Here is a 27,764-nt window from a genome sequence, read left to right as displayed (position 1 = left end):
TTGTGGAACCAATGTCAATTGCTTATTGTGAACTGTGATGGCCTAGTTTTGGCACTTTTATTTTGTTTCCTGGTGAAGCATTGCTGTATTTATTGAAACTTTATATTCTTCCCGTGAGAAGTGTTGGATCTGTTTTGGAATTTTACTTGTTTTCTGGTCAAGCATTGCTGTATTTACTGAAACTTTATATGCTTCTCTGTGACAAGTGTTGGATGAGTTGTGGAACCAATGTCGTTGCCCTGATGGGAACAGCGATGGTCTAGTTTTGGAATTTCACTTGTTTCCTGGTCAAGCATTGTTCTATTTATTGAAACTTTATATGCTTATCTGTGACAAGTGTCGAAGCAGTTGTGGAACTAACGTAGTTGGTTTAATGCGAACTGTGATGGCCTAGTTTCGGGCGTTTACTTGTGTTTCTTGGACAAGCATTACTGTATTTATAGAAAATTTATATGCTTATTCGTAACAAGTGTCGGATCAGTTGTGGAATCAATGTCGTTGCCTTGATGTGAACTGTGGTGATCTAGTTTTGGCATTTTACTTGTTTTCTGGTCAAGCATTGTTGTATTTATTGAAACTTTATATGCTTAAATGTGACAAGTGTCGGATCAGTTGTGGAACCAGCGTAGTTGTGGAACCAGTTGTGGAACCAGCTTAATGCGAACTGTTACGGCCTAGGTTTGGCATTTTACTTGTTTCCTGGTCAAGCATTGCTGTATTTATTGAAAGTTTATATGCTTATCTGTGACAAGTGTCGGATCAGTTGTGGAACGAATGTCGTTGCCTTGTTGTCAACTGAGATGGCCTAGTTTTGGAACTTTACTTGTTTTCTGATCAAGCATTGCTGTATTTATTGAAACTTTATAGGCTTCTCTGTGACAAGTGTCGGAGCAGTTGTGAAACCAACGTAGTTGGTTTAATGCGAACTGTGATGGCCTAGTTTCGGGCGTTTGCTTGTGTTTCTTGGTCAAGCATTGCTGTATTTATAGAAAATTTATATGCTTATTCGTAACAAGTGTCGGATCAGTTGTGGAGTCAATGTCGTTGCCTTGATGTGAACTGTGGTGATCTAGTTTTGGCATTTTACTTGTTTTCTGGTCAAGCATTGTTGTATTTATTGAAACTTTATATGCTTAAATGTGACAAGTGTCGGATATGTTGTGGAACCAGCGTAGTTGTCTTAATGCGAACTGTTACGGCCTAGGTTTGGCATTTTACTTGTTTCCTGGTCAAGCATTGCTGTATTAATTGAAAGTTTATATGCTTATCTGTGACAAGTGTCGGATCAGTTGTGGAACGAATGTCGTTGCCTTGTTGTCAACTGTGATGGCCTAGTTTTGGAATTTTACTTGTTTTCTGGTCAAGCAGTGCTGTATTTATTGAAACTTTATAGGCTTCTCTGTGACAAGTGTCGGAGCAGTTGTGGAACCAACGTAGTTGGTTTATAGCGAACTGTGATGGCCTAGTTTCGGGCGTTTACTTGTGTTTCTTGGTCAAGCATTGCTGTATTTATAGAAACTTTATATGCTTATTTGTAACAAGTGTCGGTTCAGTTGTGGAATCAATTTCGTTGCCTTGATGTGAACTGTGGTGATCTAGTTTTGGCATTTTACTTGTTTTCTGGTCAAGCATGGTTGTATTTATTGAAACTTTATATGCTTATATGTGACAAGTGTCGGATCAGTTGTGGAACCAGCGTAGTTGCCTTAATGCGAACTGTTACGGCCTAGGTTTGGCATTTTACTTGTTTCCTGGTCAAGCATTGCTGTATTTATTGAAAGTTTATATGCTTATCTGTGACAAGTGTCGGATCAGTTGTGGAATCAATGTCGTTGCCTTGTTGTCAACTGTGATGGCCTAGTTTTGGAATTTTACTTGTTTTCTGGTCAAGCATTGCTGTATTTATTGAAACTTTATAGGCTTCTCTGTGACAAGTGTCGGAGCAGTTGTGGAAAACGTAGTTGGTTTATAGCGAACTGTTACGGCCTAGGTTTGGCATTTTACTTGTTTCCTGGTCAAGCATTGCTGTATTTATTGAAAGTTTACATGCTTATCTGTGACAAGTGTCGGATCAGTTGTGGAACTAATGTCGTTGCCTTGTTGTCAACTGTGATGGCCTAGTTTTGGAATTTTACTTGTTTTCTGGTCAAGCATTGCTGTATATATTGAAACTTTATAGGCTTCTCTGTGACAAGTGTTGGATGAGTTGTGGAACAAATGTCGTTGCCCTGAAGGGAACTGCGATGGTCCAGTTTTGGAATTTTCTAGTTTTCTGGTCAAGCAATGTTGTATGTATTGAAACTTTATATGCTTATCTGTGACAAGTGTCGGATCAGTTGTGGAATTAATGTAGTTGCCCAAATGCGAACTGTGACAGCCTAGTTTTTGCCTTTCACTTGTGTGACTTGATCAAGCAATGCTGTAGTTATAGAAACTTTATATGCTTATTCGTAACAAGTGCCGGATCAGTTGTGGAATCAATGTCGTTGCCTTGATGTGAACTGTGATGATCTAGTTTTGGCATTTTACTTGTTTTCTGGTCAAGCGTTGTTGTATTTATTGAAACTTTATAGGCTTATCTGTGACAAGTGTCCGCTCAGCTGTGGAACCAATGTAGTTGCCCTAACGCGAACTGTGACAGCCTAGTTTTTGCATTTTACTTTAGTTTCTTGGTCAAGCAATATTGTATTTAATGAGACTTTGTATGCTTATCTGTGACAAGTGTCGTATCAGTTGTTTAACGAATGTCGTTGCCTTGATGGGAACTGTGATGGCCTTGTTTTGGATTTATCTTGTGCTTCCTTGTCCAGCATTGCTGTAGTTATTGAAACTTTGTATGCTTCCCTGCGACAAGTGTCGGATAAGTTGTGGAACCAATGTTGTTACCTTAATGCAAACTGTGATAGCCTAGTTTTTGCATTTTACTTGTTTTCGTGTCGAGCATTTCTGTATTTATTGAAACTTTATATGGTTATCTGTGACAAGTGTCGGATCAGTTGAAGAACCAACGTTGTTGTCTTTATGTCAACTGTGATGGCCAAGTTTTGGCATTTTACTTGTTTCCTGGTCAAGTATTGTTGTAATAATTGAAACTTTATATGCTTATCTGTGACAAGTGTCAGATCAGTAGTGGAATCAGCGTAGTTGCCTTGATACGAACTGTGATGACCTAGTTGTGGCATTTTACTTGTGTTTCCTGGTCAAGCATTGGTGTATTTATTGAAACTTTATATGCTTATCTGTGACAAGTTTCGGATGAGTTGTGGAACCAACATATTTGCCCTAATGCGAACTGTGACGGCCTGTTTTTGGCATTTTTTTCTGTTTCTTGGTCAAGCATTGCTGTATTCTTTGAAAGTTTATATGCTTATCTGTGACAAGTGTCGGATCAGTTGTGGAATCAATGTCGTTGCCTTGATGTGAAGTGTGATAACCTAGTATTGGCATTTTACTTGTTTCCTGGTGAGGCATTGTTGTATTTCTTGAAACTTTATATGCTTATCTCTGACAACTGTCGGATCAGTTGCGGAACCAATGTCGATTGCTTAATGTGAACTGTGATGGCCTAGTTTTGGCACTTTTATTGTGTTTCCTGGTGAAGCATTGCTGTATTTATTGAAACTTTATATTCTTTCCTGTGACAAGTGTTGGATCTGTTTTGAAATTTTACTTGTTTTCTGGTCAAGCGCTGCTGTATTTATTGAAACTTTATATGCTTCTTTGTGACAAGTGTTGGATGAGTTGTGGAACCAATTTCGTTGCCCTGATGGGAACTGCGATGGTCTAGTTTTGGAATTTCACTTGTTTCCTGGTCAAGCATTGTTCTATTTATTGAAACTTTATATGCTTATCTGTGACAAGTGTCGGAGCAGTTGTGGAACCAACGTAGTTGGTTTATTGCGAACTGTGATGGCCTAGTTTTGGCCGTTTACTTGTGTTTCTTGGTCAAGCATTGCTGTATTTATAGAAACTTCATATGCTTATTCGAAACAAGTGTCGGATCAGTTGTGGAATCAATGTCGTTGCCTTGATGTGAACTGTGGTGATCTAGTTTTGGCATTTTACTTGTTTTCTGGTCAAGCATTGTTGTATTTATTGAAACTTTATATGCTTAAATGTGACAAGTGTCGGATCAGTTGTGGAACCAGCGTAGTTGTGGAACCAGTTGTGGAACCAGCTTAATGCGAACTGTTACGGCCTAGGTTTGGCATTTTACTTGTTTCCTGGTCAAGCATTGCTGTATTTATTGAAAGTTTATATGCTTATCTGTGACAAGTGTCGGATCAGTTGTGGAACGAATGTCGTTGCCTTGTTGTCAACTGAGATGGCCTAGTTTTGGAACTTTACTTGTTTTCTGATCAAGCATTGCTGTATTTATTGAAACTTTATAGTCTTCTCTGTGACAAGTGTCGGAGCAGTTGTGAAACCAACGTAGTTGGTTTAATGCGAACTGTGATGGCCTAGTTTCGGGCGTTTGCTTGTGTTTGTTGATCAAGCATTGCTGTATTTATAGAAAATTTATATGCTTATTCGTAACAAGTGTCGGATCAGTTGTGGAGTCAATGTCGTTGCCTTGATGTGAACTGTGGTGATCTAGTTTTGGCATTTTACTTGTTTTCTGGTCAAGCATTGTTGTATTTATTGAAACTTTATATGCTTAAATGTGACAAGTGTCGGATATGTTGTGGAACCAGCGTAGTTGTCTTAATGCGAACTGTTACGGCCTAGGTTTGGCATTTTACTTGTTTCCTGGTCAAGCATTGCTGTATTAATTGAAAGTTTATATGCTTATCTGTGACAAGTGTCGGATCAGTTGTGGAACGAATGTCGTTGCCTTGTTGTCAACTGTGATGGCCTAGTTTTGGAATTTTACTTGTTTTCTGGTCAAGCAGTGCTGTATTTATTGAAACTTTATAGGCTTCTCTGTGACAAGTGTCGGAGCAGTTGTGGAACCAACGTAGTTGGTTTATAGCGAACTGTGATGGCCTAGTTTCGGGCGTTTACTTGTGTTTCTTGGTCAAGCATTGCTGTATTTATAGAAACTTTATATGCTTATTTGTAACAAGTGTCGGTTCAGTTGTGGAATCAATGTCGTTGCCTTGATGTGAACTGTGGTGATCTAGTTTTGGCATTTTACTTGTTTTCTGGTCAAGCATGGTTGTATTTATTGAAACTTTATATGCTTATATGTGACAAGTGTCGGATCAGTTGTGGAACCAGCGTAGTTGCCTTAATGCGAACTGTTACGGCCTAGGTTTGGCATTTTACTTGTTTCCTGGTCAAGCATTGCTGTATTGATTGAAAGTTTATATGCTTATCTGTGACAAGTGTCGGATCAGTTGTGGAATCAATGTCGTTGCCTTGTTGTCACCTGTGATGGCCTAGTTTTGGAATTTTACTTGTTTTCTGGTCAAGCATTGCTGTATTTATTGAAACTTTATAGGCTTCTCTGTGACAAGTGTCGGAGCAGTTGTGGAAAACGTAGTTGGTTTATAGCGAACTGTTACGGCCTAGGTTTGGCATTTTACTTGTTTCCTGGTCAAGCATTGCTGTATTTATTGAAAGTTTACATGCTTATCTGTGACAAGTGTCGGATCAGTTGTGGAACTAATGTCGTTGCCTTGTTGTCAACTGTGATGGCCTAGTTTTGGAATTTTACTTGTTTTCTGGTCAAGCATTGCTGTATATATTGAAACTTTATAGGCTTCTCTGTGACAAGTGGTGGATGAGTTGTGGAACAAATGTCGTTGCCCTGAAGGGAACTGCAATGGTCCTGTTTTGGAATTTTCTTGTTTTCTGGTCAAGCAATGTTGTATGTATTGAAACTTTGTATGCTTATCTGTGACAAGTGTCGGATCAGTTGTGGAACCAATGTAGTTGCCAAAATGCGAACTGTGACAGCCTAGTTTTTGCCTTTTACTTGTGTGACATGATCAAGCAATGCTGTAGTTATAGAAACTTTATATGCTTATTCGTAACAAGTGCCGGATCAGTTGTGGAATCAATGTCGTTGCCTTGATGTGAACTGTGATGATCTAGTTTTGGCATTTTACTTGTTTTCTGGTCAAGCGTTGTTGTATTTATTGAAACTTTATAGGCTTATCTGTGACAAGTGTCGGCTCAGCTGTGGAACCAATTTAGTTGCCCTAACGCGAACTGTGACAGCCTAGTTTTGGCATTTTACTTTTGTTTCTTGGTCAAGCAATATTGTATTTAATGAGACTTTGTATGCTTATCTGTGACAAGTGTCGTATCAGTTGTTTAACGAATGTCGTTGCCTTGATGGGAACTGTGATGGCCTTGTTTTGGATTTATCTTGTGCTTCCTTGTCCAGCATTGCTGTAGTTATTGAAACTTTGTATGCTTCCCTGCGACAAGTGTCGGATAAGTTGTGGAACCAATGTTGTTACCTTAATGCAAACTGTGATAGCCTAGTTTTTGCATTTTACTTGTTTTCGTGTCGAGCATTTCTGTATTTATTGAAACTTTATATGGTTATCTGTGACAAGTGTCGGATCAGTTGAAGAACCAACGTTGTTGTCTTTATGTCAACTGTGATGGCCAAGTTTTGGCATTTTACTTGTTTCCTGGTCAAGTATTGTTGTAATAATTGAAACTTTATATGCTTATCTGTGACAAGTGTCAGATCAGTAGTGGAATCAGCGTAGTTGCCTTGATACGAACTGTGATGACCTAGTTGTGGCATTTTACTTGTGTTTCCTGGTCAAGCATTGGTGTATTTATTGAAACTTTATATGCTTATCTGTGACAAGTTTCGGATGAGTTGTGGAACCAACATATTTGCCCTAATGCGAACTGTGACGGCCTGTTTTTGGCATTTTTTTCTGTTTCTTGGTCAAGCATTGCTGTATTCTTTGAAAGTTTATATGCTTATCTGTGACAAGTGTCGGATCAGTTTTGGAATCAATGTCGTTGCCTTGATGTGAAGTGTGATAACCTAGTATTGGCATTTTACTTGTTTCCTGGTGAGGCATTGTTGTATTTCTTGAAACTTTATATGCTTATCTCTGACAACTGTCGGATCAGTTGCGGAACCAATGTCGATTGCTTAATGTGAACTGTGATGGCCTAGTTTTGGCACTTTTATTGTGTTTCCTGGTGAAGCATTGCTGTATTTATTGAAACTTTATATTCTTTCCTGTGACAAGTGTTGGATCTGTTTTGAAATTTTACTTGTTTTCTGGTCAAGCGCTGCTGTATTTATTGAAACTTTATATGCTTCTTTGTGACAAGTGTTGGATGAGTTGTGGAACCAATTTCGTTGCCCTGATGGGAACTGCGATGGTCTAGTTTTGGAATTTCACTTGTTTCCTGGTCAAGCATTGTTCTATTTATTGAAACTTTATATGCTTATCTGTGACAAGTGTCGGAGCAGTTGTGGAACCAACGTAGTTGGTTTATTGCGAACTGTGATGGCCTAGTTTTGGCCGTTTACTTGTGTTTCTTGGTCAAGCATTGCTGTATTTATAGAAACTTCATATGCTTATTCGAAACAAGTGTCGGATCAGTTGTGGAATCAATGTCGTTGCCTTGATGTGAACTGTGGTGATCTAGTTTTGGCATTTTACTTGTTTTCTGGTCAAGCATTGTTGTATTTATTGAAACTTTATATGCTTAAATGTGACAAGTGTCGGATCAGTTGTGGAACCAGCGTAGTTGTGGAACCAGTTGTGGAACCAGCTTAATGCGAACTGTTACGGCCTAGGTTTGGCATTTTACTTGTTTCCTGGTCAAGCATTGCTGTATTTATTGAAAGTTTATATGCTTATCTGTGACAAGTGTCGGATCAGTTGTGGAACGAATGTCGTTGCCTTGTTGTCAACTGAGATGGCCTAGTTTTGGAACTTTACTTGTTTTCTGATCAAGCATTGCTGTATTTATTGAAACTTTGTAGTCTTCTCTGTGACAAGTGTCGGAGCAGTTGTGAAACCAACGTAGTTGGTTTAATGCGAACTGTGATGGCCTAGTTTCGGGCGTTTGCTTGTGTTTGTTGATCAAGCATTGCTGTATTTATAGAAAATTTATATGCTTATTCGTAACAAGTGTCGGATCAGTTGTGGAGTCAATGTCGTTGCCTTGATGTGAACTGTGGTGATCTAGTTTTGGCATTTTACTTGTTTTCTGGTCAAGCATTGTTGTATTTATTGAAACTTTATATGCTTAAATGTGACAAGTGTCGGATATGTTGTGGAACCAGCGTAGTTGTCTTAATGCGAACTGTTACGGCCTAGGTTTGGCATTTTACTTGTTTCCTGGTCAAGCATTGCTGTATTAATTGAAAGTTTATATGCTTATCTGTGACAAGTGTCGGATCAGTTGTGGAACGAATGTCGTTGCCTTGTTGTCAACTGTGATGGCCTAGTTTTGGAATTTTACTTGTTTTCTGGTCAAGCAGTGCTGTATTTATTGAAACTTTATAGGCTTCTCTGTGACAAGTGTCGGAGCAGTTGTGGAACCAACGTAGTTGGTTTATAGCGAACTGTGATGGCCTAGTTTCGGGCGTTTACTTGTGTTTCTTGGTCAAGCATTGCTGTATTTATAGAAACTTTATATGCTTATTTGTAACAAGTGTCGGTTCAGTTGTGGAATCAATGTCGTTGCCTTGATGTGAACTGTGGTGATCTAGTTTTGGCATTTTACTTGTTTTCTGGTCAAGCATGGTTGTATTTATTGAAACTTTATATGCTTATATGTGACAAGTGTCGGATCAGTTGTGGAACCAGCGTAGTTGCCCTAATGCGAACTGTTACGGCCTAGGTTTGGCATTTTACTTGTTTCCTGGTCAAGCATTGCTGTATTGATTGAAAGTTTATATGCTTATCTGTGACAAGTGTCGGATCAGTTGTGGAATCAATGTCGTTGCCTTGTTGTCACCTGTGATGGTCTAGTTTTGGAATTTTACTTGTTTTCTGGTCAAGCATTGCTGTATTTATTGAAACTTTATAGGCTTCTCTGTGACAAGTGTCGGAGCAGTTGTGGAAAACGTAGTTGGTTTATAGCGAACTGTTACGGCCTAGGTTTGGCATTTTACTTGTTTCCTGGTCAAGCATTGCTGTATTTATTGAAAGTTTACATGCTTATCTGTGACAAGTGTCGGATCAGTTGTGGAACTAATGTCGTTGCCTTGTTGTCAACTGTGATGGCCTAGTTTTGGAATTTTACTTGTTTTCTGGTCAAGGATTGCTGTATATATTGAAACTTTATAGGCTTCTCTGTGACAAGTGTTGGATGAGTTGTGGAACAAATGTCGTTGCCCTGAAGGGAACTGCAATGGTCCAGTTTTGGAATTTTCTTGTTTTCTGGTCAAGCAATGTTGTATGTATTGAAACTTTATATGCTTATCTGTGACAAGTGTCGGATCAGTTGTGGAACCAATGTAGTTGCCAAAATGCGAACTGTGACAGCCTAGTTTTTGCCTTTTACTTGTGTGACATGATCAAGCAATGCTGTAGTTATAGAAACTTTATATGCTTATTCGTAACAAGTGCCGGATCAGTTGTGGAATCAATGTCGTTGCCTTGTTGTGAACTGTGATGATCTAGTTTTGGCATTTTACTTGTTTTCTGGTCAAGCGTTGTTGTATTTATTGAAACTTTATAGGCCTATCTGTGACAAGTGTCGGCTCAGCTGTGGAACCAATGTAGTTGCCCTAACGCGAACTGTGACAGCCTAGTTTTGGCATTTTACTTTTGTTTCTTGGTCAAGCAATATTGTATTTAATGAGACTTTGTATGCTTATCTGTGACAAGTGTCGTATCAGTTGTTTAACGAATGTCGTTGCCTTGATGGGAACTGTGATGGCCTTGTTTTGGATTTATCTTGTGCTTCCTTGTCCAGCATTGCTGTAGTTATTGAAACTTTGTATGCTTCCCTGCGACAAGTGTCGGATAAGTTGTGGAACCAATGTTGTTACCTTAATGCAAACTGTGATAGCCTAGTTTTTGCATTTTACTTGTTTTCTTGTCGAGCATTTCTGTATTTATTGAAACTTTATATGCTTATCTGTGACAAGTGTCGGATCAGTTGAAGAACCAACGTTGTTGTCTTTATGTCAACTGTGATGGCCAAGTTTTGGCATTTTACTTGTTTCCTGGTCAAGTATTGTTGTAATAATTGAAACTTTATATGCTTATCTGTGACAAGTGTCAGATCAGTAGTGGAATCAGCGTAGTTGCCTTGATACGAACTGTGATGACCTAGTTGTGGCATTTTACTTGTGTTTCCTGGTCAAGCATTGGTGTATTTATTGAAACTTTATATGCTTATCTGTGACAAGTTTCGGATGAGTTGTGGAACCAACATATTTGCCCTAATGCGAACTGTGACGGCCTGTTTTTGGCATTTTTTTTCTGTTTCTTGGTCAAGCATTGCTGTATTCTTTGAACGTTTATATGCTTATCTGTGACAAGTGTCGGATCAGTTGTGGAATCAATGTCGTTGCCTTGATGTGAAGTGTGATAACCTAGTATTGGCATTTTACTTGTTTCCTGGTGAGGCATTGTTGTATTTCTTGAAACTATATATGCTTATCTCTGACAACTGTCGGATCAGTTGCGGAACCAATGTCGATTGCTTAATGTGAACTGTGATGGCCTAGTTTTGGCACTTTTATTGTGTTTCCTGGTGAAGCATTGCTGTATTTATTGAAACTTTATATTCTTTTCTGTGACAAGCGTAGGATCTGTTTTTAAATTTTACTTGTTTTCTGGTCAAGCGCTGCTGTATTTATTGAAACTTTATATGCTTCTCTGTGACAAGTGTTGGATGAGTTGTGGAACCAATGTCGTTGCCCTGATGGGAACTGCGATGGTCTAGTTTTGGAATTTCACTTGTTTCCTGGTCAAGCATTGTTCTATTTATTGAAACTTTATATGCTTATCTGTGACAAGTGTCGGAGCTGTTGTGGAACCAACGTAGTTGGTTTATTGCGAACTGTGAAGGCCTAGTTTTGGCCGTTTACTTGTGTTTCTTGGTCAAGCATTGCTGTATTTATAGAAACTTCATATGCTTATTCGAAACAAGTGTCGGATCAGTTGTGGAATCAATGTCGTTGCCTTGATGTGAACTGTGGTGACCTAGTTTTGGCATTTTACTTGTTTTCTGGTCAAGCATTGTTGTATTGATTGAAACTTTATATGCTTTTATGTGACAAGTGTCGGATCAGTTGTGGAACCAGCGTAGTTGCCTTAATGCGAACTGTTACGGCCTAAGTTTGGCATTTTACTTGTTTCCTGGTCAAGCATGGCTGTATTTATTGAAAGTTTGTATGCTTATCTGTGACAAGTGTCGGATCAGTTGTGGAGCTAATGTCGTTGCCTTGTTGTCAACTGTGATGGCCTAGTTTTGGAATTTTACTTTTGTTTCCTGGTCAAGCAATATTGTATTTATTGAAACTTTATATGCTTATCTGTGACAAGTGTCGGATCAGTTGTGGAACGAATGTCGTCGCCTTGATGGGAACTGTGATGGCCTTGTTTTGAATTTATCTTGTGCTTCCTTGTCCAGCATTGCTGTAGTTATTGAAACTTTGTATGCTTCCCTGTGACAAGTGTCAGATAAGTTGTGGAACCAATGTTGTTACCTTAATGCAAACTGTGATAGCCTAGTTTTTGCATTTTACTTGTTTTCTTGTCGAGCATTTCTGTATTTATTGAAACTTTATATGCTTATCTGTGACAAGTGTCGGATCAGTTGAAGAACGAACGTTGTCTTGATGTCAACTGTGATGGCCTAGTTTTAGCATTTTACTTGTTTCCTGGTCAAGTATTGCTGTATTTATTGAAACTTTATATGCTTATCTGTGACAAATGTCGGATCAGTTGTGGAACAAATGTCATTGCCTCGATGGGAACTGTGATGACCTTGTTTTAGATTTATCTTGTGTTTCCTTGTCAAGCATTGCTGTAGTTATTGAAACTTTGTATGCTTATCTGTGACAAGTTTCGGATGAGTTGTGGAACCAACGTATTTGCCCTAATGCGAACTGTGACGGCCTATTTTTGGCATTTTTTTTCTGTTTCTTGGTCAAGCATTGCTGTATTCTTTTGAAGTTTATATGCTTATCTGTGACAAGTGTCGGATCAGTTGTGGAACTAATGTCGTTGCCCTGATGGGAACTGCGATGGTCCAGTTTTGGAATTTATCTTGTTTTATGGTCAAGCATTGTTGTATGTATTGAAACTTTATATGCTTATCTGTGGCAAGTGTCGGATCAGTTGTGGAACCAATGTAGTTGCCCTAATGCGAACTGTGACAGCCTAGTTTTTGCCTTTCACTTGTGTTTCTTGGTCAAGCATTGCTGTATTTATAAAAACTTTATATGCTTATTCGTAACAAGTGCAGGATCAGTTGTGGAATCAATGTCGTTGCCTTGATGTGAACTGTGATGATCTAGTTTTGGCATTTTACTTGTTTTCTGGTCAAGCATTCTTGTATTTATTGAAACTCAATATGCTTATAACTGACAAGTGTCGGATCAGTTGTGGAACCAGCGTAGTTGCTTTTTTGCGAACTGTTACGGCCTAATTTTGGCATTTTACTTGTTTCCTGGTCAAGCATTGCTGTATTTATTGAAAGTTTATATGCTTATCTGTAACAAGTGTCGGATCAGTTGTGGAACCAATGTCGTTGCCTTGTTGTCAACTGTGATGGCCTAGTTTTGGCATTTTACTTTTGTTTCCTGGTCAAGCAAAATTGTATTTATTGAAACTTTATATGCTTATCTGTGACAAGTGTCAGATCAGTTGTGGAACGAATGTCGTCGCCTTGATGGGAACTGTGATGGCCTTGTTTTGGATTTATCTTGTGCTTCATTGTCCCGCATTGCTGTAGGTATTGAAACTTTGTATGCTTCCCTGTGACAAATGTCGGATAAGTTGTGGAACCAATGTTTTTACCCTAATGCAAACTGTGATAGCCTAGTTTTTGCATTTTACTTGTTTTCTTGTCGAGCATTTCTGTATTTATTGAAACTTTATATGCTTATCTGTGACAAGTGTCGGATCAGTTGAAGAACCAACATTGTTGTCTTGATGTCAACTGTGATGGCCTAGTTTTGGCATTTTACTTGTTTCCTGGTCAAGTATTGCTGTATTTATTCGAACTTTATATGCTTATCTGTGACAAGTGTCGGATCAGTGGTGGAATCAATGTCGTTGCCTTGATGTGAAGTGTGATAACCTAGTATTGGCATTTTACTTGTTTCCTGGTCAGGCATTGTTGTATTTATTGAAACTTTACATGCTTATCTCTGACAAGTGTCGGATCAGTTGTGGAACCAATGTCAATTGCTTATTGTGAACACTGATGGCCTAGTTTTGGCACTTTTATTTTGTTTCCTGGTGAAGCATTGCTGTATTTATTGAAACTTTATATTCTTCCCGTGAGAAGTGTTGGATCTGTTTTGGAATTTTACTTGTTTTCTGGTCAAGCATTGCTGTATTTATTGAAACTTTATATGCTTCTCTGTGACAAGTGTTGGATGAGTTGTGGAACCAATGTCGTTGCCCTGATGGGAACAGCGATGGTCTAGTTTTGGAATTTCACTTGTTTCCTGGTCAAGCATTGTTCTATTTATTGAAACTTTATATGCTTATCTGTGACAAGTGTCGGAGCAGTTGTGGAACTAACGTAGTTGGTTTAATGCGAACTGTGATGGCCTAGTTTCGGGCGTTTACTTGTGTTTCTTGGACAAGCATTACTGTATTTATAGAAAATTTATATGCTTATTCGTAACAAGTGTCGGATCAGTTGTGGAATCAATGTCGTTGCCTTGATGTGAACTGTGGTGATCTAGTTTTGGCATTTTACTTGTTTTCTGGTCAAGCATTGTTGTATTTATTGAAACTTTATATGCTTAAATGTGACAAGTGTCGGATCAGTTGTGGAACCAGCGTAGTTGTGGAACCAGTTGTGGAACCAGCTTAATGCGAACTGTTACGGCCTAGGTTTGGCATTTTACTTGTTTCCTGGTCAAGCATTGCTGTATTTATTGAAAGTTTAATGCTTATCTGTGACAAGTGTCGGATCAGTTGTGGAACGAATGTCGTTGCCTTGTTGTCAACTGAGATGGCCTAGTTTTGGAATTTTACTTGTTTTCTGATCAAGCATTGCTGTATTTATTGAAACGTTATAGGCTTCTCTGTGACAAGTGTCGGAGCAGTTGTGGAACCAACGTAGTTGGTTTATAGCGAACTGTTATGGCCTAGTTTCGGGCGTTTACTTGTGTTTCTTGGTCAAGCATTGCTGTATTTATAGAAACTTTATATGCTTATTTGTAACAAGTGTCGGATCAGTTGTGGAATCAATGTCGTTGCCTTGATGTGAACTGTGGTGATCTAGTTTTGGCATTTTACTTGTTTTCTGGTCAAGCATGGTTGTATTTATTGAAACTTTAGATGCTTATATGTGACAAGTGTCGGATCAGTTGTGGAACCAGCGTAGTTGCCTTAATGCGAACTGTAACGGCCTAGGTTTGGCATTTTACTTGTTTCCTGGTCAAGCATTGCTGTATTTATTGAAAGTTTATATGCTTATCTGTGACAAGTGTCGGATCAGTTGTGGAACTAATGTCGTTGCCTTGTTGTCAACTGTGATGGCCTAGTTTTGGAATTTTACTTGTTTTCTGGTCAAGCATTGCTGTATTTATTGAAACTTTATAGGCTTCTCTGTGACAAGTGTCGGAGCAGTTGTGGAACCAACGTAGTCGGTTTATAGCGAACTGTGATGGCCTAGTTTCGGGCGTTTACTTGTGTTTCTTGGTCAAGCATTGCTGTATTCATAGAAACTTTATATGCTTATTTGTAACAAGTGTCGGATCAGTTGTGGAATCAATGTCGTTGCCTTGATGTGAACTGTGGTGATCTAGTTTTGGCATTTTACTTGTTTTCTGGTCAAGCATGGTTGTATTTATTGAAACTTTATATGCTTATATGTGACAAGTGTCGGATCAGTTGTGGAACCAGCGTAGTTGCCTTAATTCGAACTGTTACGGCCTAGGTTTGGCATTTTACTTGTTTCCTGGTCAAGCATTGCTGTATTTATTGAAAGTTTACATGCTTATCTGTGACAAGTGTCGGATCAGTTGTGGAACTAATGTCGTTGCCTTGTTATCAACTCTGATGGCCTAGTTTTGGAATTTTACTTGTTTTCTGGTCAAGCATTGCTGTATTTATTGAAACTTTATAGGCTTCTCTGTGACAAGTGTTGGATGAGTTGTGGAACAAATGTCGTTGCCCTGAAGGGAACTGCGATGGTTCAGTTTTGGAATTTTCTTGTTTTCTGGTCAAGAAATGTTGTATGTATTGAAACTTTATATGCTTATCTGTGACAAGTGTCGGATCAGTTGTGGAACCAATGTAGTTGCCCAAATGCGAACTTTGACAGCCTAGTTTTTGCCTTTTACTTGTGTTACTTGGTCAAGCAATGCTGTAGTTATAGAAACTTTATATGCTTATTCGTAACAAGTGCCGGATCAGTTGTGGAATCAATGTCGTTGCCTTGATGTGAACTGTGATGATCTAGTTTTGGCATTTTACCTGTTTTCTGGTCAAGCGTTGTTGTATTTATTGAAACTTTATAGGTTTATCTGTGACAAGTGTCGGCTCAGCTGTGGAACCAATGTAGTTGCCCTTACGCGAACTGTGACAGCCTAGTTTTGGCATTTTACTTTTGTTTCTTGGTCAAGCAATATTGTATTTATGGAGACTTTGTATGCTTATCTGTGACAAGTGTCGTATCAGATGTGGAACGAATGTCGTTGCCTTGATGGGAACTGTGATGGCCTTGTTTTGGATTTATCTCGTGCTTCCTTGTCCAGCATTGCTGTAGTTATTGAAACTTTGTATGCTTCCCTGTGACAAGTGTTGGATAAGTTGTGGAACCAATGTTGTTACCTTAATTCAAACTGTGATAGCCTAGTTTTTGCATTTTACTTGTTTTCTTGTCGAGCATTTCTGTATTTATTGAAACTTTATATGCTTATCTGTGACAAGTGTCGGATCTGTTGAAGAACCAACGTTGTTGTCTTTATGTCAACTGTGATGGCCTAGTTTTGGCATTTTACTTGTTTCCTGGTCATGTATTGCTGTATTAATTCGAACTTTATATGCTTATCTGTGACAAGTGTCGGATCAGTGGTGGAATCAATGTCGTTGCCTTGATGTGAAGTGTGATAACCTAGTATTGGCATTTTACTTGTTTCCTGGTCAGGCATTGTTGTATTTATTGAAACTTTATATGCTTATCTCTGACAAGTGTCGGATCAGTTGTGGAACCAATGTCAATTGCTTATTGTGAACTCTGATGGCCTAGTTTTGGCACTTTCATTTTGTTTCCTGGTGAAGCATTGCTGTATTTATTGAAACTTTATATTCTTCCCGTGAGAAGTGTTGGATCTGTTTTGGAATTTTACTTGTTTTCTGGTCAAGCATTGCTGTATTTATTGAAACTTTATATGCTTCTCTGTGACAAGTGTTGGATGAGTTGTGGAACCAATGTCGTTGCCCTGATGGGAACAGCGATGGTCTAGTTTTGGAATTTCACTTGTTTCCTGGTCAAGCATTGTTCTATTTATTGAAACTTTATATGCTTATCTGTGACAAGTGTCGGAGCAGTTGTGGAACTAACGTAGTTGGTTTAATGCGAACTGTGATGGCCTAGTTTCGGGCGTTTACTTGTGTTTCTTGGACAAGCATTACTGTATTTATAGAAAATTTATATGCTTATTCGTAACAAGTGTCGGATCAGTTGTGGAACCAGCGTAGTTGTGGAACCAGTTGTGGAACCAGCTTAATGCGAACTGTTACGGCCTAGGTTTGGCATTTTACCTGTTTCCTGGTCAAGCATTGCTGTATTTATTGAAAGTTTATATGCTTATCTGTGACAAGTGTCGGATCAGTTGTGGAACGAATGTCGTTGCCTTGTTGTCAACTGAGATGGCCTAGTTTTGGAATTTTACTTGTTTTCTGATCAAGCATTGCTGTATTTATTGAAACTTTATAGGCTTCTCTGTGACAAGTGTCGGAGCAGTTGTGGAACCAACGTAGTTGGTTTATAGCGAACTGTTATGGCCTAGTTTCGGGCGTTTACTTGTGTTTCTTAGTCAAGCATTGCTGTATTTATAGAAACTTTATATGCTTATTTGTAACAAGTGTCGGATCAGTTGTGGAATCAATGTCATTGCCTTGATGTGAACTGTGGTGATCTAGTTTTGGCATTTTACTTGTTTTCTGGTCAAGCATGGTTGTATTTATTGAAACTTTATATGCTTATATGTGACAAGTGTCGGATCAGTTGTGGAACCAGCGTAGTTGCCTTAATGCGAACTGTAACGGCCTAGGTTTGGCATTTTACTTGTTTCCTGGTCAAGCATTGCTGTATTTATTGAAAGTTTATATGCTTATCTGTGACAAGTGTCGGATCAGTTGTGGAACTAATGTCGTTGCCTTGTTGTCAACTGTGATGGCCTAGTTTTGGAATTTTACTTGTTTTCTGGTCAAGCATTGCTGTATTTATTGAAACTTTATAGGCTTCTCTGTGACAAGTGTTGGATGAGTTGTGGAACAAATGTCGTTGCCCTGAAGGGAACTGCGGTGGTTCAGTTTTGGAATTTTCTTGTTTTCTGGTCAAGAAATGTTGTATGTATTGAAACTTTATATGCTTATCTGTGACAAGTGTCGGATCAGTTGTGGAACCAATGTAGTTGCCCAAATGCGAACTTTGACAGCCTAGTTTTTGCCTTTTACTTGTGTAACTTGGTCAAGCAATGCTGTAGTTATAGAAACTTTATATGCTTATTCGTAACAAGTGCCGGATCAGTTGTGGAATCAATGTCGTTGCCTTGATGTGAACTGTGATGATCTAGTTTTGGCATTTTACTTGTTTTCTGGTCAAGCGTTGTTGTATTTATTGAAACTTTATAGGTTTATCTGTGACAAGTGTCGGCTCAGCTGTGGAACCAATGTAGTTGCCCTTACGCGAACTGTGACAGCCTAGTTTTGGCATTTTACTTTTGTTTCTTGGTCAAGCAATATTGTATTTAATGAGACTTTGTATGCTTATCTGTGACAAGTGTCGTATCAGTTGTGGAACGAATGTCGTTGCCTTGATGGGAACTGTGATGGCCTTGTTTTGGATTTATCTCGTGCTTCCTTGTCCAGCATTGCTGTAGTTATTGAAACTTTGTATGCTTCCCTGTGACAAGTGTCCGATAAGTTGTGGAACCAATGTTGTTACCTTAATGCAAACTGTGATAGCCTAGTTTTTGCATTTTACTTGTTTTCTTGTCGAGCATTTCTGTATTTATTGAAACTTTATATGCTTATCTGTGACAAGTGTCGGATCTGTTGAAGAACCAACGTTGTTGTCTTTATGTCAACTGTGATGGCCTAGTTTTGGCATTTTACTTGTTTCCTGGTCATGTATTGCTGTATTAATTGAAACTTTATATGCTTATCTGTGACAAGTGTCAGATCAGTAGTGGAATCAGCGTAGTTGCCTTGATACGAACTGTGATGACCTAGTTGTGGCATTTTACTTGTGTTTCCTGGTCAAGCATTGGTGTACTTATTGAAACTTTATATGCTTATCTGTGACAAGTTTCGGATGAGTTGTGGAACCAACATATTTGCCCTAATGCGAACTGTGACGGCCTGTTTTTGGCATTTTTTTTCTGTTTCTTGGTCAAGCATTGCTGTACTCTTTGAAAGTTTATATGCTTATCTGTGACAAGTGTCGGATCAGTTGTGGAATCAATGTCGTTGCCTTGATGTGAAGTGTGATAACCTAGTATTGGCATTTTACTTGTTTCCTGTTGAGGCATTGTTGTATTTATTGAAACTTTATATGCTTATCTCTGACAACTGTCGGATCAGTTGCGGAACCAATGTCGATTGCTTAATGTGAACTGTGATGGCCTAGTTTTGGCACTTTTATTGTGTTTTCTGGTGAAGCATTGCTGTATTTATTGAAACATTATATTCTTTCCTGTGACAAGTGTTGGATCTGTTTTGAAATTTTACTTGTTTTCTGGTCAAGCACTGCTGTATTTATTGAAACTTTATATGCTTCTCTGTGACAAGTGTTGGATGAGTTGTGGAACCAATGTCGTTGCCCTGATGGGAACTGCGATGGTCTAGTTTTGGAATTTCACTTGTTTCCTGGTCAAGCATTGTTCTATTTATTGAAACTTTATATGCTTATCTGTGACAAGTGTCGGAGCAGTTGTGGAACCAACGTAGTTGGTTTATTGCGAATTGTGATGGCCTAGTTTTGGCCGTTTAGTTGTGTTTCTTGGTCAAGCATTGCTGTATTTATAGAAACTTCATATGCTTATTCGTAACAAGTGTCGGATCAGTTGTGGAATCAATGTCGTTGCCTTGATGTGAACTGTGGTGATCTAGTTTTGGCATTTTACTTGTTTTCTGGTCAAGCATTGTTGTATTGATTGAAACTTTATATGCTTATATGTGACAAGTGTCGGATCAGTTGTGGAACCAGCGTAGTTGCCTTAATGCGAACTGTTACGGCCTAAGTTTGGCATTTTACTTGTTTCCTGGTCAAGCATGGCTGTATTTATTGAAAGTTTGTATGCTTATCTGTGACAAGTGTCGGATCAGTTGTGGAACTAATGTCGTTGCCTTGTTGTCAACTGTGATGGCCTAGTTTTCGAATTTTACTTTTGTTTCCTGGTCAAGCAATATTGTATTTATTGAAACTTTATATGCTTATCTGTGACAAGTGTCGGATCAGTTGTGGAACGAATGTCGTCGCCTTGATGGGAACTGTGATGGCCTTGTTTTGAATTTATCTTGTGCTTCCTTGTCCAGCATTGCTGTAGTTATTGAAACTTTGTATGCTTCCCTGTGACAAGTGTCAGATAAGTTGTGGAACCAATGTTGTTACCTTAATGCAAACTGTGATAGCCTAGTTTTTGCATTTTACTTGTTTTCTTGTCGAGCATTTCTGTATTTATTGAAACATTATATGCTTATCTGTGACAAGTGTCGGATCAGTTGAAGAACCAACGTTGTCTTGATGTCAACTGTGATGGCCTAGTTTTGGCAATTTACTTGTTTCCTGGTCAAGTATTGCTGTATTTATTGAAAATTTATATGCTTATCTGTGACAAATGTCGGATCAGTTGTGGAACAAATGTCATTGTCTTGATGGGAACTGTGATGACCTTGTTTTGGATTTATCTTGTGTTTCCTTGTCAAGCGTTGCTGTAGTTATTGAAACTTTGTATACTTATCTGTGACAAGTTTCGGATGAGTTGTGGAACCAACGTATTTGCCCTAATGCGAACTGTGACGGCCTATTTTTGGCATTTTTTTCTGTTTCTTGGTCAAGCATTGCTGTATTCTTTTAAAGTTTATATGCTTATCTGTGACAAGTGTCGGATCAGTTGTGGAATCAATGTCTTTGCCTTGATGTGAATTGTGATAACCTAGTATTGGCATTTTACTTGTTTCCTGGTCAGGCATTGTGGTATTAATTGAAACTTTATATGCTTATCTCTGACAAGTGTCGGATCAGTTGCGGAACCAATGTCGATTGCTTATTGTGAACTGTGATGGCCTAGTTTTGGCACTTTTATTGTGTTTCCTGGTGAAGCATTGTTGTATTTATTGAAACTTTATATTCTTTCCTGTGACAAGCGTTGGATCTGTTTTGAAATTTTACTTGTTTTCTGGTCAAGCACTGCTGTATTTATTGAAACTTTATATGCTTCTCTGTGACAAGTGTTGGATGAGTTGTGGAACCAATGTCGTTGCCCTGATGGGAACTGCGATGGTCTAGTTTTGGAATTTCACTTGTTTCCTGGTCAAGCATTGTTCTATTTATTGAAACTTTATATGCTTATCTGTGACAAGTGTCGGAGCAGTTGTGGAACCAACGTAGTTGGTTTATAGCGAACTGTGATGGCCTAGTTTTGGCCGTTTACTTGTGTTTCTTGGTCAAGCATTGCTGTATTTATAGAAACTTCATATGCTTATTCGTAACAAGTGTCGGATCAGTTGTGGAATCAATGTCGTTGCCTTGATGTGAGCTGTGGTGATCTAGTTTTGGCATTTTACTTGTTTTCTGGTCAAGCATTGTTGTATTGATTGAAACTTTATATGCTTATATGTGACAAGTGTCGGATCAGTTGTGGAACCAGCGTAGTGGCCTTAATGCTATCTGTAACGGCCTAGGTTTGGCATTTTCCTTGTTTCCTGGTCAAGCATTGCTGTATTTATTGAAAGTTTATATGCTTATCTGTGACAAGTGTCGGATTAGTTGTGGAACTAATGTCATTGCCTTGTTGTCAACTGTGATGGCCTAGTTTTGGAATTTTACTTGTTTTCTGGTCAAGCATTGCTGTATTTATTGAAACTTTATAGGCTTCTCTGTGACAAGTGTTGGATGAGTTGTGAAACAAGTGTCGTTGCCCTGAAGGGAACTGCGATGGTCCAGTTTTGGAATTTTACTTGTTTTCTGGTCAAGCAATGTTGTATGTATTGAAACTTTATATGCTTATCTTTGACAAGTGTCGGATCAGTTGTGGAACCATTGTAGTTGCCCTAATGCGAACTGTGACAGCCTAGTTTTTTCCTTTTACTTGTGTTACTTGGTCAAGCAATGCTATATTTATAGAAACTTTATATGCTTATTCGTAACAAGTGCCGGATCAGTTGTGGAATTAATGTCGTTGCCTTGATGTGATTAGTGATGATCTAGTTTTGGCATTTTACTTGTTTTCTGGTCAAGCATTGTTGTATGTATTGAAACTTTATATGCTTATAAGTGACAAGTGTCGGATCAGTTGTGGAACCAGCGTAGTTGCCTTATTGCGAACTCTTGCGGCCTAGTTTTGGCATTTTACTTGTTGCCTGGTCAAGCATTGCTGTATTTGTTGAAAGTTTATATGCTTATCTGTAACAAGTGTCGGATCATTTGTGGAACCAATGTTGTTACCTTAATGCGAACTGTGATAGCCTAGTTTTGGCATTTTACTTGTTTTCTTGTTGAGCATATGTGTATTTATTGAAACTTTATATGCTTATCTGGGACAAGTGTCGGATCAGTTGAAGAACCAACGTTGTTGTCTTGATGTTTACTGTGATGGCCTAGTTTTGGCATTTTACTTGTTTTCTGGTCAAGTATTGCTGTATTTATTGAAACTTTATAAGCTTATCTGTGACAAGTGTCGGATCAGTAGTGGAATCAGCGTAGTTGCCTTAATACGAACTGTGATGACCTAGTTGTGGCATTTTGATTGTGTTTCCTGGTCAAGCATTGGTGTGTTTATTGAAACTTTATATGCTTATCTGTGACAAGTGTCGGAGCAGTTGTTGAACCAACGTAGTTGGTTTAATGCGAACTGTGATGGCCTAGTTTTGAAATTTTACCTGTTTTCTGGTGAAGCACTCCTGTATTTATTGAAACTTTATATGCTTCTCTGTGACAAGTGTCGGATCAGTTGTGGAACCAATGTAGTTGTCCTAATGCCAACTGTGACGGACTAGTTTTGGAATTTTACTTGTTTCCTGGTCAAGCATTGCTGTATTTATTGAAACTTTATATGCTTATCTGTGACAAGTGTCGGATCAGTCGTGGGACCAATGCTGTTGCCCTAATGCGAACTGTGATGGCCTAGTTCTCGCATTTTACTTGTTTCCTGAGTAAGCATTGTTGTATTTATTGAAACTTGATATGCTTATCTGTGACAAGTGTTGGATCAGTTGTGGAACCAATGTCGTAACCTTGATGTGCACTGTGATGGCCTAGTTCTGAAATTTTACTTGTTTCCTGGTCAAGCATTGCTGTATTTATTGAAACTTTATATGCTTATTCTTGACAAGTGTTGGATCAGTTGTGGAACCATTGTAGTTGCCTTGATGTGAACTGTCATGAAGTAGTTTTGGCATTTTACTTGTTTCCTGGTGAAGCATTGTTGTAATTATGGAAATATATATATGCTTATCTGTAACAAGTGTCGGATCAGTTGTTGAACCAATGTTGATATCTTAATGCGAACTATGCTGACCTAGTTTTGGCATTTTACGTGTTTCCTGGTCAAGCATTGTTGTATTTATTGAAACTTTATATGCTTATCTGTGACAAGTGTCGGATGAGTTGTGGAACCAACGTATTTGCCCTAATGCGAACTGTGACGGCCTATTTTTGGCATTTTCTTTGTGTTTCCTGGTCAAGCATTGCTGTATTTATTGAAACTTTATATGCTTATCTGTGACAAGTGTCGGATCAGTCGTGGGACCAATGCTGTTGCCCTAATGCGAACTGTGATGGCCTAGTTCTCGCATTTTACTTGTTTCCTGAGTAAGCATTGTTGTATTTATTGAAACTTGATATGCTTATCTGTGACAAGTGTCGGATCAGTTGTGGAATCAATGTCGTTGCCTTGATGTGAAGTGTGATAACATAGTATTGGCATTTTACTTGTTTCCTGGTCAGGCATTGTTGTATTTATTAAAACTTTATATGCTTATCTCTGAGAAGTGTCGGATCAGTTGTGGAACCAATGTCGATTGCTTAATGTGAACTATGATGGCCTAGTTTTGGCACTTTTATTGTGTTTCCTGGTGAAGCATTGCTGTATTTATTGAAACTTTATATTCTTTCCTGTGACAACTGTTGGATCTGTTTTGGAATTTTACTTGTTTTCTGGTCAAGCACTGTTGTATTTATTGAAACTTTATACGTTTATCTGTGACAAGTTTCGGCTCAGTTGTGGAACCATTGTAGTTGCCCTAATGCGAACTGTGACAGCGTAGTTTTGGCATTTTACTTGTGTTTCTTGGTCAAGCAATGCTGTATTTATAGAAACTGTATATGCTTATTCGTCAAAAGTGTCGCATCAGTTGTGGAATCAATGTGGTTTCCTTGATGTGAACTGTGATGATTTAGTTTTGGCATTTTACTTGTTTTCTGGTCAAGAATTGTTGTATTTATTGAAACTTTATATGCTTATATGTGACAAGTGTCGGATCAGTTGTGGAACCAGCGCAGTTGCCTTAATGCGAACTGTTACGGCCTAGGTTTGGCATTTTACTTGTTTCCTGGTCAAGCTTTGCTGTATTTATTGAATGTTTGTATGCTTATCTGTGACAAGTGTCGGATCAGTTGTGGAAGTAATGTCGTTGCCTTGTTGTCAACTGTGATGGCCTAGTTTTGGAATTTTACTTGTTTTCTGGTCAAGCATTGCTGTATTTATTGAAACTTTATAGGCTTCTCTGTGACAAGTGTTGGATAAGTTGTGGAAGAAATGTCTTTGCCCTGATGGGAACTGCGATGGTCCAGTTTTGGAGTTTTACTTGTTTTCTGGTCAAGCAATGTTGTATGTATTGAAACTTTATATGCATATCTGTGACAAGTGTCGGATCAGTTGTGGAACCAACGTAGTTGGTTTAATGGGAACTGTGATGGCCTAGTTTTGGCCATTTACTTGTGTTTCTTGGTCAAGCATTGCTGTATTCTTTGAAAGTTTATATGCTTATCTGCGAAAAGTGTCGGATCAGTTGTGGAATCAATGTCGATTGCTTAATGTGAACTGTGATGGCCTAGTTTTGGCACTTTTATTGTGTTTCCTGGTGAAGCATTGCTGTATTTATTGAAACTTTATATTCTTTCCTGTGACAAGTGTTGGATCTGTTTTGGAATTTTACTTGTTTTCTGGTCAAGCATTGCTGTATTTATTGAAACTTAATATGCTTCTCGGTGACAAGATTTGGATGAGTTGTGGAACCAATGTCGTTGCCCTGATGGGAACTGCGATGGTCTAGTTTTGCAATTTCACTTGTTTCCTTGTCAAGCATTGCTGTAGTTATTGAAACTTTGTATGCTTATCTGTGACAAGTTTCGGATGAGTTGTGGAACCAACGTATTTGCCCTAATGCGAACTGTGACGGCCTATTTTTGGCATTTTTTTTCTGTTTCTTGTTCAAGCATTGCTGTATTCTTTTAAAGTTTATATGCTTATTTGTGACATGTGTCGGATCAGTTGTGGAATCAATGTCGTTGCCTTGATGTGAAGTGTGATAACCTAGTATTGGCATTTTACTTGTTTCCTGGTGAGGCATTGTTGTATTTATTGAAACTTTATATGCTTATCTCTGACAACTGTCGGATCAGTTGCGGAACCAATGTCGATTGCTTAATGTGAACTGTGATGGCCTAGTTTTGGCACTTTTATTGTGTTTCCTGGTGAAGCATTGCTGTATTTATTGAAACTTTATATTCTTTCCTGTGACAAGTGTTGGATCTGTTTTGAAATTTTACTTGTTTTCTGGTCAAGCACTGCTGTATTTATTGAAACTTTATATGCTTCTTTGTGACAAGTGTTGGATGAGTTGTGGAACCAATGTCGTTGCCCTGATGGGAACTGCGATGGTCTAGTTTTGGAATTTCACTTGTTTCCTGGTCAAGCATTGTTCTATTTATTGACACTTTATATGCTTATCTGTGACAAGTGTCGGAGCAGTTGTGGAACCAACGTAGTTGCCTTAATGCGAACTGTTACGGCCTAAGTTTGGCATTTTACTTGTTTCCTGGTCAAGCATGGCTGTATTTATTGAAAGTTTGTATGCTTATCTGTGACAAGTGTCGGATCAGTTGTGGAACTAATGTCGTTGCCTTGTTGTCAACTGTGATGGCCTAGTTTTGGAATTTTACTTTTGTTTCCTGGTCAAGCAATATTGTATTTATTGAAACTTTATATGCTTATCTGTGACAAGTGTCGGATCAGTTGTGGAACGAATTTCGTCGCCTTGATGGGAACTGTGATGGCCTTGTTTTGAATTTATCTTGTGCTTCCTTTTTCAGCATTGCTGTAGTTATTGAAACTTTGTATGCTTCCCTGTGACAAGTGTCAGATAAGTTGTGGAACCAATGTTGTTACCCTAATGCAAACTGTGATAGCCTAGTTTTTGCATTTTACTTGTTTTCTTGTCGAGCATTTCTGTATTTATTGAAACTTTATATGCTTATCTGTGACAAGTGTCGGATCAGTTGAAGAACCAACGTTGTCTTGATGTCAACTGTGATGGCCTAGTTTTGGCATTTTACTTGTTTCCTGGTCAAGTATTGCTGTATTTACTGAAACTTTATATGCTTATCTGTGACAAGTGTCGGAGCAGTTGTGGAACCAACGTAGTTGGTTTAATGCGAACTGTGATGGACTAGTTTTGGCCGTTTACTTGTGTTTCTTGGTCAAGCATTGCTGTATTTATAGAAACTTCATATGCTTATTCGTAACAAGTGTCGAATCAGTTGCGGAATCAATGTCGTTGCCTTGATGTGAGCTGTGGTGATCTAGGTTTGGCATTTTACTTGTTTTCTGGTCAAGCATTGTTGTATTGATTGAAACTTTATATGCTTATATGTGACAAGTGTCGGATCAGTTGTGGAACCAGCGTAGTGGCCTTAATGCGATCTGTTACGGCCTAGGTTTGGCATTTTACTTGTTTCCTGGTCAAGCATTGCTGTATTTATTGAAAGTTAATATGCTTATCTGTGAGAAGTGTCGGATCAGTTGTGGAACTAATGTCATTGCCTTGTTGTCAACCGTGATGGGCTAGTTTTGGAATTTTACTTATTTTCTGGTCAATGGCATGATTTGGCCGCAAAAGAGACACACACAAGAAAAGGAACACTCAAACGACAAGCACAGGCGGCACTTCCAACTAAAGCAGACTAGGTGCAGACCCAGACTTAAGTACGAAAATATAGACATGCGCAGTCTTCATACAGCCTTACGCTATCCAACAATCAAACAATCTTGTCTCCGAAGCATACAACGTCACCGACGGTTCGCTGATACACCTTTCACCTTTCTTTTTAATGTAATAGGCTTCCATCAGCTCACGCGCAGTTTTGTACCTGCTTCTACCCAGAATCTTAAACTCATTAAAACGTGGTACACACCCACAGGCTTTACAGTGCATAGTCCAATGATTTGTTTCCACCAGTATTCCGTCATATGATGGATGATGCGTCTGGAGGTTCTTAACTTCTCTTCCGCTACCCATGAAACATCATTCTTCAGGTGCACAATGCGTAGCCAGTCGTGAAGTAAGCGTACTTGTCTCCACAATTCTGAACGCAGAATTTTGCACAGCCGGGCATTATGGCCCTTAGAAGAAGCAACATGGCCAAAGAGGGAACTTACTTCAAAAGGCAAATGCGCCAAGCCATCGTTCATTAAATTTAATTCGTGCTCCCTAACTCGTTCATTGATGCAGCGCCCGGTAATCCCGATGTACGAGTTGCCACACGAAAAGGGAATCTCATAAACAACGCCTTTTGCACATCTCCCGTACATCGTGGCGTGTTTTTTGCCGCACCCTTGACGGCTCGCCTCCACCTCCCGAGCAGTTCTCGGGCACAGCTGAGCCAGCTTTATGGGCGCAGAGAAGGCGACAGGTACCCCATACCGGCCTGCTACCTTTTTCAGGTTGTGGGAGACCTTATGAACATAAGGAATCACTGCAGGTCTTACGGTTTCGGTTCTTTGTTCCCCCGTGGCAGCTCTAGTACCATCACCCTTAGCTTTCCGCAAAAGCGCTTCGGAGACAGCTGTCAATAGCGAGTCAGGGAAATTCGCAGCTAAAAGACGCTGGATCTGGTTTCCGAATGATGCCTGCGTCATGTGCGTGCACGATTTCTCGAGAGTAGATCCCAGGCAGAGCGTAGCTATACCACGCTTAACTATTTTCGATTGGCAAGAGTCATACGGCATTACA

Source organism: Rhipicephalus microplus, chromosome X (assembly GCF_043290135.1).
Source record: "Rhipicephalus microplus isolate Deutch F79 chromosome X, USDA_Rmic, whole genome shotgun sequence".
Lineage (NCBI taxonomy): Eukaryota > Metazoa > Arthropoda > Arachnida > Ixodida > Ixodidae > Rhipicephalus > Rhipicephalus microplus.
The sequence above is the reverse complement of the archived record's forward strand: the minus strand, read 5'-3'. Positions refer to the sequence as shown.